The 5,561-nt window shown below is 43.0% G+C and overlaps 1 long non-coding RNA gene across 1 annotated transcript in view; it reads right to left on the bottom strand.

Annotated features, from left to right (window-relative positions):
• Positions 1-4,162: 4,162 nt before the first annotated feature.
• LOC107698972 (uncharacterized) overlaps positions 4,163-5,561 on the bottom strand; it is a 14,134-nt gene continuing 12,735 nt past the window's right edge. Inside the window, exon 3 of the long non-coding RNA XR_001635403.1 lies at positions 4,163-4,232. This is a non-coding gene — a long non-coding RNA (uncharacterized LOC107698972). The remainder of the gene's footprint in view (positions 4,233-5,561) is intronic.

The raw sequence follows: 5,561 nt of genomic DNA, 5'->3' as shown, positions 1-5,561 counted from the left end.
ATGAAAACACTTTTCTTGGGAGGTGTCTTTCCTGAAATAATGGAATAAGTGTAGTCCCAATTAAGTAGCCTAGTTAATTTTATCAAAATGAAAGAAAACCTAAAACCATAAACTGGCAAGATGGAAAACATGAGCTCAGAGGCTGCAATGATGTTTATCAGAAACTGCCCTAATTCTGACCTTTCCAGTGTCTTTAGGTGTAAGCCCATAAGCAAATGGTCAGCTGAGGAAGTCCAAGAGGCCATCGATGAGTATGAGAGGGACTGTAAGTGCTGGAAACCAGTCCCACCTGTGCCTAAGTTTGTAGTAAATCAGGCTGTTGTTACCGAGAAAGCAGTTGGAACTCATGTTGTTGCCCAGGGCGTGGCCCAGACCAGCGATGATCAGGGAAACTAGATCACTCACACTGGGGAGAGGGCAGTGTGAGTGTTGAGATTCAACCTCTCACCAGTGAGGATGATCCTATGGTCATCTATAGCAACCAGTGTCAGACTGAGTCAAGTGGCAGTATTATCTTGTTCCAAAACATTGCGAAGCTGGAAAAAGCTGACAGTTTGTTTTATACCGATGTGTTGGTGAATGATACGGTCGCTTGCCAAGGCCTGTTAGACACTGGTTCTATGGCGTGTACTATTAAAGAGGAAGTTGAGCGTAGGTTGCTGGATACATGCGGGACTCTTGAGTCTGAGCATACCAGGGCAAAAAGACCAGTTAATTGTTGGCACTAACGTCATCAAGTACGTCATGAGTCAACTTAAGCAGTCGCAAAACTATTGGCGTGTCATGAACCAGCCAAATTCTACAGGAGAACCAGAGATTCAGCGGTTTTTGAGTATGCTGTCTGGACATGATAGATGGGAAGGTGGTAGTATCCCAACCATTGTCGGTACTGCTAAGCTCACTCAGGCTGTCACGCTTTTACCACACCAAGAGCACCTCGTGTGGGGCAGACTCCCGACCAGTTCCACTGTTTCTGTAGGTAGCACAGTGTTGATTGAGCCGTCTAGGGCACAAACCCATAAGAAGAGTGTTCTTGTTGGCCGTGTTATAGCTACTTTGCCTGGTGACAGATGGGTGCTGGTTAAGTTGATTAACCCATCCAAAAAACCGGTCACTTTGAGACGTAATGCTAAAATAGCAGATGTTTCTCCTGTTTTAGCAGTGGAAGACCTCGACATGCAGCCTGGACACGGTGATGGGGAAACTGTGAACGTGCAGAGCCAATCTGTCTCCTCTAGCGCAGATGCAGGGGTTAGTTCTCCCTCTGGTGTTCATGAGGCACTGCAGAAGCTTGGTCTCAGCGATCTCGACATAGAGTCATGCGAGGTCACTCCATACTGGAAAGACAAGCTTCTGCAGTTGATTCGAAGACATCAAGATGTGTTTTCTAAACATAAGTTAGATTGTGGTAAAGCCAAAGAGTTTGTCCACAGGATTCACCTGTCAGATAATCGCCCGTTCAGACTTCCGTATCGGCGCGTTCCCCCTGCTCAATATCAGAAACTGAGAAAAGTGCTCTCTGAGATGGAAGAGCAAGAGATTATCCACAAGTCTTGCAGTGAGTGGGCATCCCCGTTGGTCCTGGTATGGAAGAAAAGCGGTGATCTTCGCGTTTGTGTTGATTACCACTGGCTTAATGCCCGGACCATCAAGGATGTTCACCCTTTACCTCACCAAGCAGACTGCTTCTGGACGGGTTGGGCGCCGTGTTATCACAGGTCGCAGAGGGTGAGACTAGAGCCCGGCCAATTGCTTTTGCTAGCAAAGCCCTTACGCATGCTCAGGCCAAGTATCCTGCTACCGCTTGGAGTTCTTGGCTTTGAAGTGGTCCGTTTGCGAGAAATTCAGCCACTGGCTGAAAGGCCACGAATTTGTTGTTTGGACAGACAACAATCCCTTAATTTACATCCTTACAAAGCCTAAACTCGACGCATGTGAGCAGAGACGGGTCTCCAAGTTGGCGCCCTATCGTTTCAGCATCAAGTATATACCTGGCAGTAAGAACGTAGTAGCCGATGCTTTAAGTCGTCAACCCTTTGTCCATAACCGGGTCAGTCAGAGGCTGCTGAATGAGCCTTACAATGCGTTGCTTGAGGAAGCGGAACAGTTTGAGAAGGAGACAGTGCAGGACGCATTCAGGCTTAGTGCTGGTGTTCAGAGCGTTGAATGCCCTCCTTGTGTAATGCATTGTCCGCTTTCTAGTGCCGAGGTGTCTGCGGTGTTAGAGGGTCATAATGACTGGGAAGCAGGGGTTGAATCGAGAGCGATCTCCTGGGTTGTCCAAGACACCCAGCATTTGTTGCCTCCTGGGCAATGCCCATTACCAGTCTTCTCGTTAGACGAACTTCGAGACAGACAGCAAAATGATCCTTATCTGTCCAGGGTCCTGTTTTATGTAAATGGGGGCAAGAGAGCCTCTCGTCGTGAGCGTGCTGGTGAGACGTATAAAGATCTTGAAGCAGTGGGACAAGTTAAAGATACTTGATGGTTTACTGTATCGTGTAACCAAAGATAATCTGACAGGAAAGAAACGGTTGCAGTATGTTGTTCCCTCTTCTTTAATCACACAGGTCATGACGGGCGTTCACGATGAAGCAGGGCACCAGGGCCAAGGTAGAACAATACACCTGGCAAGACAAAGGTTCTTTTGGGTCGGGTTGGAATGTGACGTTCGCAGATATGCTAAGTGTTGCAAGCGCTGCGTTGTCAGTAAAACGCCTGAACCCGAAGGCAGAGCCCCACTAGAGAGTGCCATTTTCCCAGGACGCGTCCTGGGAAAATGGCACGTATGGTCACCCTATTGTATTACAACATTGTTTTTGTCATTTTGAGTTCTAGAATACAGCACATGTGAGTCAGTGTATTTCAGTATGTTGTTCCAGATTAGAGATGAAGTTTCATCCAAGATGAATGGTGTTTAAGGCACCTTTTGCGGGTGACTGCAGTAGGCCTGATAAACCTGCCGTACTCACCTTCCCCGTGAGTGGGAAACATATTTTGTTGTACAATGTTCTGGATAAAAGTTGGTCTAATGACCCCAGTGTATACTATCCCTGTAATAGTCAAAATTTGTTAAGTTCAGGGGGAGAATGTAGCTGGTGTGAATAATTTATTGACTTAATTTAATTTGCTTTCTTTTCTTTCCTATATTGTATTATTATTATTTTTTTATATGTTATAAATTCTATGTGTTTCATAATAAGAATGGGTTAATGAACTCTACGAAATTTTGTTCCTCTACTATTGTTCGCAAGTTTAAAAATATAACGTTAAAGTCGCGGACTTTTCTTTGGGAGTTTGTCTGGGGAGGGAATGATATCAGTGGAACACATCCGGGGTTTCCCCGCGTGCAACATGTGATAGCCTCAGTCTACCTGTGTGTGAGGCTAATGAGCACATGTACTACTCGGTTCTCCCCGTGAATGACTCTGGTATGACGATGTTTTTTGTCTAAAATGCATATTTATCACTGGATGAATGTGATTACTTTATACTAGCACTCGATTGTGCTAGTTATGATGCAAATGTATATTTTAATGTGTTATTTAACTTAAACGATGTACATTGTGACGCTAACTAATTAGTATCATATGTTTAGTGTGCCAGAGAAGGAGAAGCTGTCGCCTGTTGATCCACTGATTATTTCTCCTTGTTACAGGTATGTTGTTTAATTAGTTCTGTTTTATAAAAGAAAAGAGATTTAGTTGACTGTGTATTGTACGTAGTGTTACGGGAGAAAATCTGATTTAATGATTCATGCAGTGCGTGACGCACGTGGTGCGGCCTACACATGGTACGGTGCTAAACATATTGAATGATTAATTTCACTATGTAACGTATAGGAATACTGATTTATTCATACAAATGGTATTATAACTTTCTTTTGTATTATTTCACTATAGTATGTTTTAATGTATAAATACTTGAATTAATGCATAAGTTAATAATGTAATATAGATTTTATATCTAATGTAATATTGTATATGTATTGTAATGTATAAATAGGAATATTAATGTGATGTATAAGAAAGACAAGAGACATATTGTAAACAGTATAATTTATTTACATTATTGTATCATGGCAGTCTGCCTGTGTGCGAGGCTAATGAGCACATGTACTACTCGGTTCTCCCCCGTGAATGACTCTGTGTGCCAGAGTCGGAGAAGCTGTCGCCTGTTGATCCACTGATTATTTCTCCTTGTAACAGATTGAGTAAAAGAAAGTGCTGAATCTCATCAACGACTGGTCGTGTGGTCTCTATGTGTGTGAGGGTGACCGGTCCAGACATGCTACATTAGCATGGTTCAAACTGTACTTATCTGACCACCATCAATTCGTAGCAGTGAATGAAGAGGTATCATATTAATCACAAGTGCAGTATGGAGTACCTCAAGACTCAGTACTAGGGCCGTTACTTTTCACGCTTTAGATGTTACCCTTGGGAGATATCATCAGGAAACACAGTGTTAGCTTTCACTGTTATGCTGATGATACTCAGCTCTATATTTCTTCATGCCCCGGTGAAACATACCAATTTGAAAAAAGTAACGGAATGCATAGTCGATATTTAAAAAACTGGATGACGAGTAATTTCTTACTGCTAAATTCTGAAAAAACAGAGGTGTTAATGATCGGACCTAAAACCTCTGCATGTAACAACCTAGAACACTGTCCAACACTTGATGACTGCTCTGTCAATTCTTCGTCATCAGTTAGGAACCTAGGTGTGCTATTTGATAGCAATCTTTCCTTTGAAAGCCACGTTTCTGACATTTGTAAAACTTTTTTTCCATCTCAGAAATATATCTAAATTGCGACCTATGCTCTCAACTCAAGGTTAGATTATTGTAATGCTTTATTGGGTGGTTGTTCTGCACGCTTAATAAACAAACTCCAGCTGGTCCAAAATGCAGCAGCTAGAGTTTTTACTAGAACCAGGAAGTATGACCATATTAGTCCGGTATACATTTTAAAATCTTGCTAATTACCTTTTAAAGCCCTGAATGGTTTAGCACCTCAGTAGTTGAGCGAGCTCTTATCACATTATAGTCCTTCACGTCCGTTATGATCTCAAAACTCTGGCCATTTGATAATACCTAGAATATCAAAATCAACTGCGGGCGGCAGATCCTTTTCCTATTTAGGGCCCAAACTCTGGAACAATCTGTCTAACATTGTTCAGGAGGCAGACACACTCTGTCAGTTTAAATCTAGCTTAAAAACCAATCTATTTAACCTGGCTTACACATAACACACTAACACATTTCGATAATTCAAATCCGGTAAAAGATTGTTAGGCTGCATTAATTAGGTAACACACGATGTACTTGTTACATCATAAGAAGAATGGCACCTATGCTAATATTAGTCTGTCTCAGTCTTATTCTGAGGTCACCATAGCCACCAGATCCAGACTGTATCCAGATCAGATGGTCACTGCAGTCACCCGGATCCAGTCCGTATCCAGCCCAGATGGTGGATCAGCACCTAGAAAGGACCTCTACAGCCCTGAAAGACAGCGGAGACCAGGACAACTAGATGAGCCCCAGAGACAGATCCC

This window comes from Sinocyclocheilus anshuiensis, unplaced genomic scaffold (assembly GCF_001515605.1).
Source record: "Sinocyclocheilus anshuiensis isolate Anshui unplaced genomic scaffold, SAMN03320099.WGS_v1.1 scaffold818, whole genome shotgun sequence".
Classification (NCBI taxonomy): domain Eukaryota; kingdom Metazoa; phylum Chordata; class Actinopteri; order Cypriniformes; family Cyprinidae; genus Sinocyclocheilus; species Sinocyclocheilus anshuiensis.
The sequence above is the reverse complement of the archived record's forward strand: the minus strand, read 5'-3'. Positions and strand labels throughout refer to the sequence as shown.